The sequence below is a fragment of the Chiloscyllium plagiosum genome, chromosome 5, assembly GCF_004010195.1.
Source record: "Chiloscyllium plagiosum isolate BGI_BamShark_2017 chromosome 5, ASM401019v2, whole genome shotgun sequence".
Lineage (NCBI taxonomy): Eukaryota > Metazoa > Chordata > Chondrichthyes > Orectolobiformes > Hemiscylliidae > Chiloscyllium > Chiloscyllium plagiosum.
In genome coordinates this window covers 113,206,463-113,222,979 of record NC_057714.1, presented here as the reverse complement: position 1 = coordinate 113,222,979, position 16,517 = coordinate 113,206,463, and the positions used below count along the sequence as shown (strand labels likewise).

General features: G+C 40.1%; 1 protein-coding gene across 2 annotated transcripts in view; it reads left to right on the top strand.

The window, feature by feature from the left end:
- Positions 1–448: 448 nt before the first annotated feature.
- The window catches only part of nktr (natural killer cell triggering receptor), a 240,112-nt gene continuing 224,043 nt past the window's right edge, over positions 449–16,517 (top strand). Inside the window, exon 1 of one of the 2 annotated variants that reach the window (XM_043690824.1) lies at positions 449–475. The gene's annotated coding sequence lies outside the window, so the exon portion shown is untranslated. The remainder of the gene's footprint in view (positions 476–16,517) is intronic. The other variant, XM_043690823.1, reaches the window with a different exon arrangement.

Sequence of the window (16,517 nt, the reverse complement as noted above, 5' to 3'; positions counted from 1 at the left end):
GGGACACTACCACTGCTCCACATGATCCCTCCCTTCAGTTCTGGAAAAATCTAGAATTAGGAAGACCATGAAACTATTTCCGATTGTCAGAAAAACCCATCTCGCTCACTAATGTGCTTCAGGGAAGGAAATCTGCCATCCTTACCTGACCTGGCCTACACATGACTCCAGATCCACAGCAATGCGATTGACTCTTAACCTCCCGATGAAATTAGTCAGGAACAGAAAAATAAACGCTGGCCAGCCAGCGACACCCGCGTCCCACGAGTGAATTAGAGACATGTTGCTGCGCGCTTCTGTTTGTTTTCTCCACCCCTGGATGAAAACCCGATACTGTCCGCCGACATTTAATGTGTATGCTGGGGGCGGGGCTGAAGGTGCCAGATGTGCCCTTTAAGGCGGGCGGACTGGTCCTCCACTATCCCAGGATGCTCGGCGCGGCGCTTGGTAACAGCGCCATTTGCAGGGCTCCGAGGTGAGCGGCGTCTTCAACTTTTCTTTCATCTCCTTCGCCTTTTGTTCTCTCTCCGTCCTTGCGCTGCCGCAAGCCCTACTTTTGACGGAAGGGAGGGAGGGAGTGAAGGGAAGGGGCCGGTAGCTCATCGGCCGGGGGCTGTCCCAGGGGTCGGAGGAATACCCCCACCCCCGGGGAATCTGAGCCTTAACCCCCATCCCCTGGGGAGACTGATCCTCACCCTCTAGGATTATATAATCTCACAAGACCACCACCACCCCCCCTTCCCCTTCTTCCCGCCCCAACTCCCAGCGAGCCTGATCTCTCCCTCGCCCCCATACCTCTTGGAGAATGTCATGATCTCAATTCTCTCCACCCCAATCCCTGGGATGTATTATCCACCCCCACCCCCAGGGGAATCTGACTCTCCCACGCTGCCTGGAGAGCCTGATCTCTCTACCCTCCCGGCCCTCTGGGGAGTCTGACCTCCCCTCTCCAACTCCCTGAGAAATCTGCTCCCCCATCCTGCAGTCTGATTTCACCCACCATCTGGTGCAGTCTGATGCTCCTAAAACACCTGGTGTGGTCTGATACTCTAGCCATCCCCAGGGAGTCTGATTATATCCTGCTGTCAAGAAATCTGATTGTGCTCCACCTTCAAGCCATTTTGGGGAGACCATTCACCCACCTCACCAGGCACCATCTTGAGGTGTCTGATGTCTCCCATCCCTCCCTCCCACTGAGCTGTTGACCTCCATGATGCAGACTGTTTTATTGCCACTTTCATTGGTGTCTGATTGCTGTCCCATCCCTCCTCGGAAGGTCTCACCCCTGTCCTCGCCAGCCCCATCATCCCCACTCTCCCAGTCCCAACTTTGGACTCTGAACCCATCTTTTTCAAACTTCTTTTAAAAGAACTACTTTTCCCTTGAGGGTTTTTAAAGATTATTATATAGAGGGGTAGACAAAGATGTATCTCACTCCCAGGATGGTTGTAATGCATGTTGCCATTAGATACATAAGTTTTCAAAGAGGGATATTTTTATTTTTCTTTGAGTGGTGTGTAATACCATTTGGCTTAAAATATACTTGTCAAAAGGTAGCATGAATGTTGAAGTCTGTGTTTCACATTTCTTCGCGACTTGCCCTCTTGCAAATCTTAGTCAATCTTTCTACGGTATCTTTTTGATTGTTCACAATAATGTTCTTTATTTATGTTATGTTTTGCTCTCTTTGTAATCTTGAATGAATTGTGTGAACTGATTTATTTAAGATGGCTTTTTTCCTGAGGAAGGTTGAACAATGATATAAGTATGTTGTCTATGGGATTGCGTACAAACGAACTCTTGATGCTAACTGCAAAGGAAGCTTCATCCATACTCCTGTTTGTCTAATTAGCAATGAGAGATTTTCGAGCCACATTATAACACAGAATGGCTGAATAACCTCGTCCTGGTCTTATTCATTATAGCTTGTGTGTGGAATAAATGCCATTCTAGCCGACAGAATAACATAATTTAGCTTTGAATGTTGGTGTCTGGAGGCTTTGTATGTAGTAGGTAACTTTCACAACAATCTTTCACATGATTCCTGCTGAGGGGAAAATGCTGCTTTTTAAAAAAAACTTCTAGGGGTGTGTCAGCATACTCAATGTCGTTTGCCATACGCTGTTGTGTTGAAGCCTGAATTTAGATTCCCGACTCCTCTTGATCAAAGTGATGCAAGTAAATAAAAGGATCTTTCCAATCACACCGTTCCATTGAATCCCTGTAGTATGGAAAGAGGCTATTCAGCCCATTGTGTCAGCATCGACCATCCAAAGAACAACCCACCCAGACCCACCTCCCTCCCTTTATTTATCGCATTTACCATGGCTAATCTATCCTGCCTGCACACCACGTGGCAACTTTGTACGGCCAGTTCACATAACCTGCAAATATTTGGACTGTGGGAGGAAACTGCAGCACCAGGCAGTCCTAGGGAGACGATGCAAACTTCAAATACACTGTCACTCAAGGCTGGAAATTTACCAAGTCACTGGGACTGTGAAGCAGCAATGCTAACCTCTGCGACATCATACCAATGTTAACTCGCACATATGTGAGTCATGAAAAAGAGTAGTTTTACTGAGTTTATTTTGGTGGTAAGAAGAAAATTAAATCTCATTGCTATATGGAAGGGACTATTAGGCTCACTGGAAATGTAATTTACTTGAAGTTTGGCATGTATGAAATGTCCTGGAAAAAGTGCCTTTTGTTTATTTGATTGAATTTTTGACATTTTTGTCTCCAACTGAAGCTGTGGCATTAAATATATTCTGTGATTTCAAAGCATAACCTTTACTAGCTACCAAAGGACTTCAGTGTGTAACCTCTGAAAATATAGAAAGGTCCTACAAAAAGTAAAGGATCCTATTGCATTAATAAGTTTTTTTTTAATCTCCTTTCTAATGTTCCTTGACAAATATCACTGAAAATAGTTTCTCTGGTTTTCTATCTTCTTACTACTTTAGTTTAGGAATAAAAAAAATTGCGAAGTGAGGAAGATTTTCTTTGCTCAAAAGATTGTGAATTTTGAAATTGTTTAGTCCAGAGAACTGTGGATTTTCCATAATTGTGTACGTTTAAGTCCTGATTTTTATTTTCATATGAAGATCTATGCAAATGGAGTTAAGGTATACTCAATTTATTTAGAGCTTTGGCTGAAACAGCATTTATTGTCCATCCTAAATGTGCTTTAGAATGTGATGGTAACCTGCCTTGAACTGCTGAAGTTTGTTTGGTGAAGTGGGTGGGGGGGGGATATTTCAGGAATTTGGCCCAGTGACATTAAAAGAATGGCAATGTATTACCATATAGGGAGTTTGAGTGGCTTTGGGAGAATTATGCTGGTAGTGGTGTACCCGTGTCTTGTCTTCTGGATTGTAGTAGTCATGGGTTTAAAAGTTGCTGTCAAAGAAACCTTGGTGAATTTCTTCATGTCATCTGGTAAATCATGTATCATTGATGGAGGGGGTGAATGTTTGCTCGTGGATATGGTGCTAGTCAAGTGGGCTGCTTTGTCCTGGATGGTGTCAAGCTTTCAATTGTTGTTGCAACTGCACCCATCCAGAGAAAGTGGAAATGCTTAGTCCAGTTCAGCCCCGTGATGCTGATACATATAATCAGCCATATTGAATGGTAGGGCAGGCTTGAATGGCTGAATAACCTCGTCCTGGTCTTATTCATTATAGCTTGTGTGTGGAATAAATGCCATTCTAGCCGACAGAATAATCAGAAATCAAAAGTAATTTAAAGTATGTGAAATATCGTGGAGGTTTTTTGATAATAAAAGCATAACTTAGAAATAAAAGTTCAAATGTGGAGAACAAAGGGTTGGTTCTAACTTGGAAGTTTTTCTTTTGTGAGCATTCTTTTTGTCACAAAGCTGATTTCTTAAAGTTGCTGTACCTTGCCTTGTCAGTGTGGTAGAATCTTGTTCAATTTGAATTTACATTCACTGGCATATACCATCATTGAATTCGTCCACAATCCCGGGAGTTAACATTTACCAGAAACTCCACTGGATCACCCACAAAAATACTGTAGCTGCAAGATCAGATCAGAAACTAGGAGTCATGCAATGAATGACTAGCCTTCTGTCTTCCTCCAAAGGCTGTCCACCATCTACAAGGCACGAGACAGGAGTGTGATGGAGTGCTCAGCATTTCCCTGGATGAGTGCAGCTCGAATAACATTGAAGAAGCTTGACACTATCTTGGACACACCAGCCTGCTTGGTTGGCACCACATCCACTCCTACTACCATCAATGCTCAGAAGCTGCAGTGTGTATCATCTACAAAATGAACTGAAAAATTCCAAGGCCCCTTAGCATCATCCAAACCCACAAACGTTACCATGTAGAAGGACAAGGGCACCAGATATGTGTGAACACTTCCATCTGCGAGTTCCTGTTCAAGCCACTGAGAAATATATTGCCACTCTTTTTGGGTTTTTGGATAAAAATGGTTGAACTCACTCCTTAACAGCATTGTGAGTATTCCTGGAAGTGGACTACAATAGTTCAAGAAGACAGCTCACCACCACGACCTTGAGCACTTAGGGTCTGGTGATCAATGCTGTTCCAGCCAGTGACATGCAAGTTCCAAGAATGAATTTTTAAGAAAAACATTTTATTGGCTGGTCCTAAGACAATGCACAGGTCAGTACCCTTTGAAAGTGGCAATTGTTATTTCCCTTCCTGGTTAACATACTTAGTACTTTATCTGATGATTCACTGCCCGCAAATTTGTGTACTCATGAGCTTGGCCCCAGTCCCTTTTTTTTTGTTTATCCTGTTGACTCATCTGGTCAGACTGCGTGGTCTTGTGTGGTACATAGTGACATCGGAGTGATTTTTTTTAAACTTTTTTTTTGTTATCCATGGGAAGTCCATGTCACTGTGTCTTGAAAATAAAGTACCAATCAGCGACTAGAAATTGCTGTACAATACTAACTCGCAAGCTGAATGTCTTTGCTGGGAAAAGTCGAGCACCAGCTTTGTGTTGATGATGTGGCGGTACTTTCAATGTGGAACCTAGGCTGAAACTGTTGTGGGTTTGGTAGTTTTTATTATCCGCATTTAAAATCGTGTAGCTGAATGCTCACATCTGCAACTTTTGATATGTTGTAGAGATTTTTTTTTGTCATGTTTTATGCAACACAAACTAAATCTTCAATTTACTGTCGGTGCATTTCTGTACATGAATGTCATCTAATTGGATTGCTAAGCTGTATGAGAAACACATAGCATGATTTTCATAGTGTGATGAGTATCAGCATGATACCATGGCAGCCTCCTCAACCCTGATCCCAGTGCACACTGACTTAATGAGCTCCCTGCCCAAGCAACATCTTGATTTTAAAATTGAGTAGGCAAAAAAGTGGCAGATGGAATAATATGTGGGAAAGTGTGAGGTTGGTAGGAAGGAAAGAGACATAGACAATTTTCTAAACAGAGAAAGGTTTCGGAAATCTTCAGAGGGACTTCAGAGTCCTGGTTCACAATTCTCTTAAGGTTAACAATAGGCTCTGTTGGCAGTTAAGAAGGCAAATGTAATGTTATCATTCATGTCAAGAGGGTTGGAAGACAAAGGCAGAGATGGACTGATGAGATTGTATAACGCTGTGGCCACTCAATATTTGGAATATTGTGAATACTTTCGGGCTCCAGTTATAAGGAAGGATGTGCTGACGTTGGATGAGATCCAGAGGAGGCTTACAAGAATGATACTGGGGGTGAAGGGCTTGTCGTATGAGGAGCAGTTAAAAATTCTGAATCTGTATTTCATGGACAAAATTAAAAATCACACAACAGCAGGTTCTAGTCCAACAGGTTTATTTGGAAGCACTGGCTTTCAAAGCACTACAGGCAACTACCAGCCGATCTGACCAAATTATTGTGATTTTTTTTTTAACTTTGTTCACTCCAGTCCAACACCAGCACCTCCAAGTCATGTATTTGATGGAGTTTTGAAGGATGGGGGTTGGGGGAATCTGATTGAAACTTTCAGACTGCTAAGAGGCCTGGATAGACTGGACATAAGGAAGATGTTTCCACTCGTAATGGAGACTAGGACCTGAGGGCACAGGCTCAGAGTGAACTGACAACCCTTTAGAACTGAAGTGAGGAGGAATTTCTTCAGCCAAAGTGTGGTGAATCTGTAGAAATCATTGCCATTGAGGACAAGTCAGTTCGTTTTAACTCAGATATATGTTCTTGATTAATAGGGGATCAAGGGTTATTGGGAGAAGGCAGGAGAATGGGTTTGAGAAACATCAGCCATGATTCAGTCTGCTGTGCCATTTAGTAAGCTAAATAGCCTAAATCTGCTCCTGTATCTTATAGCCTTATGTCATCATCATTTTCAAATTCTTTCATGGCCTCACCCCTCTCTCTTTTTGTAATCTCCTCCAGCCCCACAGCCCTTTTCAGATCTTTGTTCTCATTCTGGCCAGTTTCTGTCTCCTCTAGCTGTGCTTTCACTAGATCTTTGGAATTCCATCCATACATCTGTCAACCTCTCTCACTTCATTTCTGATTTTGTTGAAAACTTACCTCATTACTGATCTAATTGCTTTCTAATGTGGCTTAATTTTCTCTATAATATTCCCCTGAAGCACTTTAGAATGTTTCATTACATTTAAATGTAATATGTTAGTGCAGCTTGCTGGTCCAAGCCCAAGCTAAGCTAACCCTTCAATTCACAAAGAATCTTGAATTGTTTGATGCACCAACTTCCAAGATGAAAGTGAAATTGATAGCCTAGCTTTCTGTTTGGGTAGATACAGATGAATTTGTTATTCTATTCAAATAAGAACATGCAGTTTTCATGGTATCTGGTCATGTTTATCACGACCAGAACTGCCCGAAATGGTAATTTATCTCTTTAATGTTCATGGTATTCGAGTGGGCAAGCAGCTGTTGTGTTTGCTGTCATAATAGCTGAGTACACTGTAGTTAGGGAAATGCTGAAGCCATGAAAGATGTTGTGTCTGTGCAAATGTTTTGTTTTTATTTCACCCTTAATGTTTGGTCAGTGCTGAAAGACAGCCAGATGTCCCATGGCTTTGAATTTTATGCCCTTGTCCAGCATTATTTTCTACTTGTGTGACATGTACCAAAGACATCCTTAATGATGAATGTTTATTTTTGCATATGATACGAGTATGGCCACTTGACAATAGATTGCAATGAGAGTTGCATTGCTTCCTGACAGTATACTAATGAAAGAATCTAGTAACTACTTTTCTCTATCTGCATAGTGTATAACAACAACTCTTCCAAAATCTAATTGTGGCATCAGTGGCAATTGTTTGTAGTCTGTAAATTGTATTATCATATTTATCATTGGTGTACTGCCCTGTCTTCCACTTCTTTCTCCACTTCCTCTCCTGAAGGCACTGTCTTCAATAGAGTACAGTTTTGGGGATGCTGGCAATTCTCTCGTTCCTTGTTCTCGCTTTCTGAAAAACATCATTCTGTATTTATATCTCAAAAACTTATAATTCAAACAAATGTTATGACTTCCAATGCACCATCCTACTTATAGTTGTCTATTTTTTGGGGGGAGTTAGGAAGCTAGATTTACAAAACAATCTTAAGACTGTTAAGGGGGTAAAAAATAGGAAATTCCTACCAAGGCAATCGGGGATCCAGGAATCGGTGACCATGACACGTGCCCTTATCCCATCTCATTTTTAGCTATTTCCATAGCTTGCAAGGAATTCATCCAGCCCCTCTTAAATAGTTGTGGTCAATCTGCATTCTCTGTGTGCACTGGCTTCTTATCTATACTTGCATAAATTGTGTACATGGTTCCTTGTAACGAATAGTTCAAACAGCCTGCCTAAAATCGCAGCAGCAGTCTTAACACTACTTTAAACACTTTCAGCTGCCCAGAGCCAATATTTTATGGCTGATAAGACTCCTCTGTTTTATAAGTTTGATAGCTTTGAAACTAAGGATCATTTTCTAGGCCTTTTTTCAAACCTATTTCAGGCCTCTATGCTATTGATCTTTTTTGAGCATGAAAACCGAACACTGAATTCTAGATGTGGTTTAATTAAAGCCTCATGCAAGTACACTATTTTATTGTGATTTTTTTCCTTATTCTATCTCCAGACCTTCTCTTGCCTCACTGTAGTCATTGCGTGTGTTCAGAGCTGTAATTCTTTCATGCTCAAAGGTTCTGTTCTGTACCAAACTTGGAAGGTTCAAGCCTGTGTTTATGGCGTTATTACTATCCACATGATTAAATGCTATATGACATGTTAAATGCTATATGTCCCATTGCAGGACCAATATTTCTTGGTCAAATTGTAACAATGTTTTTCATCTGTGACACCAGACCTTGATTTTCCAAAGATATGGTTTGCTGGGCTGAAATTCTTTCGCTGTTCCATAATTTGGAAATTTAGTGACCAGCTGCCACTCAGCTGAGATCATTTTTGTCTTTTTCTTTATTCTATGTTTGTGAAGTCCAACTTTAAATTGGGACAAAGATTATTTTAAGCAGAAACTGTGTTTGCACAATTGGAATGGTGCAAATTAGCCCAAGCCTATTTCTGCAAATACTCTTCAATATTCCAACAATCAGTTAATATTCTTGGTTATTCATACGCACAAGCTGATGCTATGCAGGTAAGACAGCAAGTGGGATTTAAATTCATTTCAACATTTAGAGTTAAAAGCCAGTCTCAATAATGGTAACTATGAAATGGTCGTTGTTTGTTGTGAAGGATTGTGCCCTAAAAGGTTCGTATTGCATGTGTGAATTGTCCTTCTGTGAAATTGCCCTGCCAATAAAAACAAATGGTGGCGCCCAAAGAAGGACAATACAACAGTGAAAGGGACAGAATGATGTTACTGGCAGGGGTTCTATGCATGCGTATTTCACACATGCATAATAAGCGTTTTTGAGGTGTCAGCACACATTCTCTTTGTAAAACCTACCCTATTCGTTTATGTTCTTTACAGAAGGAAATCTGTCATCTTTACCTGAACTGGCTTGCATGTGCCATGTGTAATGTGACTGGTTCTTAACTGTCCTCAAAGTGCTGAGCAAGTTTCTTAGATTTTAAGAATAGTGTGATTTAGTTGAGAATTGCTTTGTCTAGATTTGTATTATCTGAAGCAGTATGCTTCCAGCCTTCTTGGGACATGGAATACAACCTATGAAATCACGTGGACTGTAATACTATAAAAGAGTGAAATGTCATTGGCTAAAATATCTCTGGCGAATGGGGAGAAGCTTTTTTTTAAGGGAAAAAACCTTGCTTCAGAGAGTAAACACAGTTCCACCATTTCATATTTGCTCTGCTATCCTTTAATCAAGGAAATATTGCTGACTTTTGCAGTTGAGTTAATGATAAAATAATCTGCGTGATGCACGTGGAGAAGGAAAGTGCTATGTTCAATTGTCACATGTATGAGCTAATCACTTTTTGCAGCACAAGGCACCTCTACTGATGTAGATCCTAAATCATCATCTATGGCGGATAATTTATTTATTGTCAGGGTGCGAATGGCACAGATAAAGCTTGCATCTATTTCTCAACCCTAATTTTGATGGCTTGATGGGCCTTTCCACAAGGTGTTTAGAGTTAACCAAGATGATGTGGCATTGGAATATACACGTAATGGATAAGGATGGCTGATTTTTCGTCTCAAAGACAACAAAGTAGTTGAAGTTTTCTTACAACAATCCAACGGCTTTGTGGTCATTTTGCTGATTATCAGCATTTTTTAAAAATTTCCAGGATTTTAAACTCCACTCAAGTTGTTAGCTTTGTAAAGTTGGGTTTGATTTTACATTCTTGAGTTGTTAGCTCAGGCCTCTGAACCAGAAGTCTCTTAGTATAGCTAGTGTGCTGCATATGATATTTGAAATCCTGTGTAAATGTAACAGTACTAAAGCTGCTGATCTGTTAACTTTGCAATTTGTGTGGATCATTATTGCTGCTGTTGGCAGCAGGTCCTGATGAAGTTATGTGGACGAAATGCAATCGAAGATATATTGAGCTGGAAGACTCTAAATGGATTGGCCACTGAAAGATGAATGCTGTCCATCTTCTGTGACAATTAGAGCTTGAGGTTGCAAATGGCTTGCAAAATGCCTTTGGAGCAAAGTTAGACATGCCAGACAAGAATTTCTGCTTGAGTTAAGTGTATGGAAAATCTAACTTCCTTAATGAGAGAAGCTAAAAACATAGGGATGGAATGCAGATAAATGGGAAGAAGACAGTAAATAAGGGAATAACCAAGAAAAGAAATGCACATTTTGATAGAAATAGGGAAATAAATGTTACTGCTTAGAAATAAATATGAAAAAAATCTATGAAACCCAATGGAATCATTTATTCCAAATCTACATGGGATTGCTGTATATTTAATTCCAAAATGAATTTAATTTTTAAAATAAGTATTGTTGGAACAGTTGCTCGCATTCCACCTGAGGAGAACTTTTTCAACCGTGAAAGGCTATGGAGGAGTCAATCCCTAATCTGAACAATTCTGTCATCATTTCAGTTGGATGACAAGTGAGTGTCAGAATTAATCACTTCTTTCACTGTGTCACGCACTGTATAGGAAACTGGTGCAACAGGTGGTAGCATTGGTTGTAGTCTGCTCAAGCTGCCCAATACAAAACTGTGTTGTGACTAATGTGAATCTTTTTAGCAGATTTTGGAGTCTAGATTCATTATTAGTGATTCTACCTCCTAACATTTAAGCAACAAAACCACCTTTCTCCCAGCTGTTGCAAACCTGTGATTAATCATTGAACTACAGATAAGCTGTTGTGCTGTTCATTTATCACTTTGGTTATATTTGTGGGGAGCGGGACAGTTATAACTTCAATTAAAAGTTAGTTGGTAGAATCTAAGATCAAAAGGTTGATGTATAATATCATGTGCGTAGCACCAATCACAACCCATGCTGTTCCACAGTGTGCACTCTGCCATCTTGTCTGTGTTGAGGTACGTTGGCACTGAGGATACATTGTCCTTGTTTTCTATGACATTTCCTCTATTTTTTTTCCCCAGTGCTCTTCAGTTAATACTGGCTTTTCCCTTGCTTTCCAGCCCTAAACAGTGGGGACAGGAGAATCGACGTTTCGGGCATAAGCCCTTCTTCAGGGCTTATGCCCGAAACGTCGATTCTCCTGTTCCTTGGATGCTGCCTGACCTGCTGCGCTTTTCCAGCAACACATTTTCAGCTCTGATCTCCAGCATCTGCAGCCCTCACTTTCTCCCCTAAACAGTGGGGACCTATTTTTCAATCACATTGTCCCCTTGCTCTAACGTTCCCTTTCAGAATGTTGCCATCCTTTCTGCTGTCGAGAAAAGAATAGAAAAATCATTTTAAATTGCTGTATTCCCTAATGCTTGGTGTCCAATTCTTGAGAAATTCTAATTTCCTATTTATAATTTGGATGTTCTTTGCATTGACCTTTTTGAATAATCCACTGATCTTGAATAACATATCCAAGTATTAAATAAAGCAATCAGATGCTTTACGTTAAGCAATGCTACGCAATCATTTCAGTTATGCTGAATTAGCAATGGTTCTTATTTGCACATTTTAACTTGGAAGTGCTATTACGTGGTTCAGCTGCTCAGCACTCCAGAAAACCTGATGCTTTCATCCTGTGAAATTCTGTATAGGACCAAATCTGTTAAGAGATTCTGTGATTGAATTACAAATGTTTAGTCTGCAGGTAGATGCTACTGTTTTTAAACTGGCTGCTATCTTGCCACATTTTGGAAACCCCATCTCCAAGCAATGCTAGTCCTGCAGTTAATCATATTTTTCAGTCCCTGTATTTCTTTAGGTCATTCTACTTATTTTGCTCTCTATATTTGAAATTCCCTTGCTTTTATTTCTCTAGTGAAGTCAATTTGGTAATATTCTGCAATGAAGAATGCTTTCCCAGAAACCTAATTAAATTAAACCCCTTTTTTTCTCTACATACAGGCATGGGAATAGGAACTCACCCCCTTGACCATCTCCTTCATTCAGTGAGATCATAGAAGATTTTTATCTTGACTTCATCTGCCTACCTTGGTTCTTTAACATTTAACATGCCTAAGAAAATCTATCAAATCTCAGCTGACATGTTTAACCTCTGAACAGTTTTTTTTAAAGGATATTCCAGATTACCACCACTGTTTATGTGAAAACGTGCTTTTACAGGGTAGATGGTTTCCATCTCTTACCTTTTATCGCTGTCAGTTCTGGAATTAAGGACCACTGAACTCTATATAGTCCTATAAACCAAATTAATAAGCTTTCTGTGCTACAAATAAATCATATGCTTATGAAGATCATGATACTGTTGTGAGTGAACCTTGCTCAGGAAAGTTACTAAAAGTGCTCTCAGTATTTGAGCACTGATGTTTCTGCATTAAGTGCCTTGAAGAGTACAGAATTTCACTCTGAAATGCTGTAAGTGGCAAATCGAAGTTTTCTACTCTTTTCAGTTGATCGAAGCAAAACTTTCAGCATCCAAAAATAACCTATTGAATTCCTAATGATGAGGACAAAATGGCTTGTGCTCAGTCTGCAGCTAAATAGACTTTCTGGTTCGAGGTAGGTAGGATAAATCACGTTAGGTGGTCACTATTAACTGACGTTAGATGATTTGCTTGGATAGCGTGTAAAACCATACTTTTCACTATATTTTGGTACGTGTGACAATAATAAGTAAAAAAAAATCCTGTGCAATATATTAAAATATGAAAAGATCATCAGGCTACAGGTTTAACTATAGGATATAGGTTTAACTAATACAGTTGAAATGTGTTATGATCAAAACTACTCTATGAATAGCTGTCTGTCTGGATCTAATTCAAAAATCTCATGTCCGTTTGTCCAAATAAAATATTATGTAAGCACATATCTCTGGCCTGTCCCATTACACTTCCAGTGTCATATTTCTCATGCTCAATGGGCAGATTTGTTCCAGCCAAATTCTTGAAGGTTATTGTCTTTTTTTTACATTTAATAAGTGATGTGGAATGTTTGGACATAACCTGACGAGCAGCAAAATCGACGTTTTGGGCAAAAGCCCTTCATCAGGAATACAGGCAGAGAGCCTGAAGCGTGGAGAGATAAGCTAGAGGAGGGTGGGGGTGGGGAGAAAATAGCATAGAGTACAATAGGTGAGTGGGGGAGGAGATGAAGGTGATGGGTCAGGGAGGAGAGGATGGAGTGGATAGGTGGAAAAGGAGCTAGGCAGGTCGGACAGGTCCGGACAAGTCAAAGGGGACAGTGCGGAGCTGGAAGTTTGAAACTAGGATGAGGTGGGGGAAGGGGAAACGATCGTATGAGGAAAGGCTGAGGCACTTGGGGTTGTTTTCATTGGAGAAAAGAAGGTTTAGGGGTGACTTGATAGAGGTGTACAAGATCATTAGGGGTTTAGATAGGATTGACCGTGAGAACCTTTTTCCACGTATGGAGTCAGCTATTACGAGGGGACATAGCTTTAAATTAAGGGGTGGTAGGTATAGGACAGATGTTAGGGGTAGGATCTTTACTCAGCGAGTCGTGAGTTCATGGAATGCCCTGCCAATAGCAGTGGTGGACTCTCCCTCTTTATGGGCATTTAAACGGGCATTGGATAGGCATATGGAGGATAGTGGACTAGTGTCCTGATGAAGGGCTTTTGCCCGAAACGTCGATTTTGCTGCTCGTCAGATGCTGCCTGAATTGCTGTGCTCTTCCAGCACCACTGATCCAGAATCTGGTTTCCAGCATCTGCAGTCATTGTTTTTACCTCTTTGGACATAACCTGTCTAGTGTTATGCAAAATAAACATTCATATCAAATATGTAATTTGATAACTGGTTTTGTCCCTAACCCAATCCAGCAATGTTCAAAATATATCATATAAACAGAGTGACATGAACTTTACAATTAGATGAACATAGTTGGAACTTGTGATAAACTGTACTCCGTGCATTTTCTTTCTCTAACGCATTGGTCTGTGCCAGAGGAGGAATGAGAATAACATGGACACTTCTGGATATCCAAAAGTTGCACTGGAGATGGCATGTTTTGCTGCATATGCAAAGCAAAATACTCAAATGCTTCTTAATAAATTTCATTTTGCATAGTCAGTGTGGTGCACTAAGCCTGTATTCAATTTCTTGGACATCAATTCAGCCACTGTCTGCCATTCTAACTTATCGTGCTACCAGCACAGCACATTTTTGTTATAGTACTGTTAAGGTGTTGCACTGTGAGGTGATTACTGATTACTTCTCTTTTGATTGAAATGTGAGGTGTAAGAATTGAAGCTATTTAGCCTATCAAGCTTTATCCTTCCACAAATAATGTGCAATCTGTTCTTAACAACTGCAAACAAGATCTCAAAGTCCCGTAAATGCTTCCTTTGTTTTCAATCCAATCAGTTATCTGATCTCGTTCAGATAATTGAGGTTGTTCTGTATTTAGATTTATACAGTACCTTTCATTAAATCACTAAATGTTCTAATTAAGCAATTTGAAATCTTAAAAATCTTATTTTCGCAAAGTAGGCACCAGCAAACCAACCATGCCATAATGACCAGGTAATTTTTTAAATTCTTAATTGAGTTTATTATTGACTAGGACACCAAAGGAGAACTCGTGCTCTGTTTCAAAAGAAAAAGAATCAGAAATCCCACGACACAAGGCTATAATCCAAGTTTATTTGGAAAGAGGCTACTCTCTGAAAACTTGATTTCAAGTAAACCCCATTGAACCAAAAAGTGTTGTCATGTGATTTCTGACTTCGTTTTCCACCCCACCCCCCCTCTAGTCCAACACCAGCACCTCCACATCATTGAAACAGTGTGTAATGGAATCTTTTGTGTCTCTCTGAGATTATTCCCTGAAATTACTCCTTTGTTACTGCACTAAAGAGTTTTTGTGTACCTGCATTTTTAAAAAGTAGTTTCACTGGATGTGGGTGCCCTTGAAAAGGCCAGTATTTATTGCCCATTTATAAATGCCCTTAAAAGTGTGGTAGTGTGCTATCATCTTGAACCACTTCAGTCTGTCTGGGATAGGTACAACTGCAGTGCTAGTAACAAGAGAGTTCCAAAATTTTTAATCCTGTGCTTGTGGGACACAAGGTCTCAACGTCCAAACTGAGTTGTCCATGAGCCGTGATAACGTGAATCGCATGATAGCTAATTTTAAGCTAAACATTAGCATTCCTAATAAATAAAGATTACTTGTGCTGAATGGTAGAATCATAGAAGAGTAATACAGAAACAGACCCTTTGGTCCAACTCGTCCATGCTGGCCAGGAATCCTAAACTGAACTAGTCCAATTTTACCTGCGTTTGGCCTGTATCCGTCTAAATCTTTCCTATTCCTGTATCTGTCCAGATGCCTTTTAAATGTTATAATTGTACCTGCCTCTACCATTCCTTTAGTGGCTCATTCCATGCACCCACCATCCTCTGTATGAAAATGTTGTCTCTCAGGTCCCTTTTAAATTTTTCCCCTCTCCCCTTAAACCTGTGACCTCTAGTTTTGGACTTCCATATTTGTTGTAACCTTGTGTGACAATCTAGAGTAACCAATCACTCTCATCTATAGTTATCTTTGTAACATTCAACTACCTAATTGTGTATTTATCCAAATCTGATTAGATTTTATATTATGCCAGATCACTGATTCCCAAACAACTCTTAACTCTTGTGCAGCTGGCTATAAACCTCCCAGGTCCAGTTAAAATCTAAAATCCATGTGATAAGGTTGGTGCTTGCAGATATCTTGCAGAGTTGTTGCCTGGTCTGGAGGGAAGATCTTATGAGGAAAGGCTGAGAGACTTAAACCTGTTCTTATTGGCAGGGAGAAGGCTAAGAGGGGATTTGATAGAGACGTACAAGATGATCAGAGGATTAGATAGGGTAGACGGTGAAAGTCTTTTTCTTAGGATGATGATGTCAGCTTGTACGAGGGGGCATAACTACAAACTGAGGGGTGGTAGATTTAAGACCGATGTCAGAGGCAGGTTCTTTACGCAGAGAGCGGTGAGGGCATGGAATGCCCTACTTGCTAATGTAGTCAACTCAGCCACATTAGGGAGATTTAAACAATCCTTAGATAAGCACATGGATGATTTTGGGATAGTGTAGGGGGAAGACCTGAGAATAGTTCACAGGTTGGCGCAACATCGAGGGCCGAAGTATTATTCTATGTTCTGAGTACAGAAGCCAATTTGAATAGGAGCAATTTATTTCAAACGCATTTGCATTGCATGAAAAGTTTTTCATTGATATCAAATGAAAATCGAGACCAATGGCATTTAATATCTGTGATCTTAAGTCAATTACTCTATCACTCAGTATTTAAAATTCTGGCTCAGGTCTCTTTCCAGTAACAACTCTTATGAAAATACGGTCACTTTCTTAAGTCAATAATTGCAACTTAATTGAAGTAAGATCAGCAGAATACAATATTTTCCTGCATTAAAACAGCATTTATTTGGCTGTAAAATTCAGTAAAATGTCTTGTAAGAAGTATTAC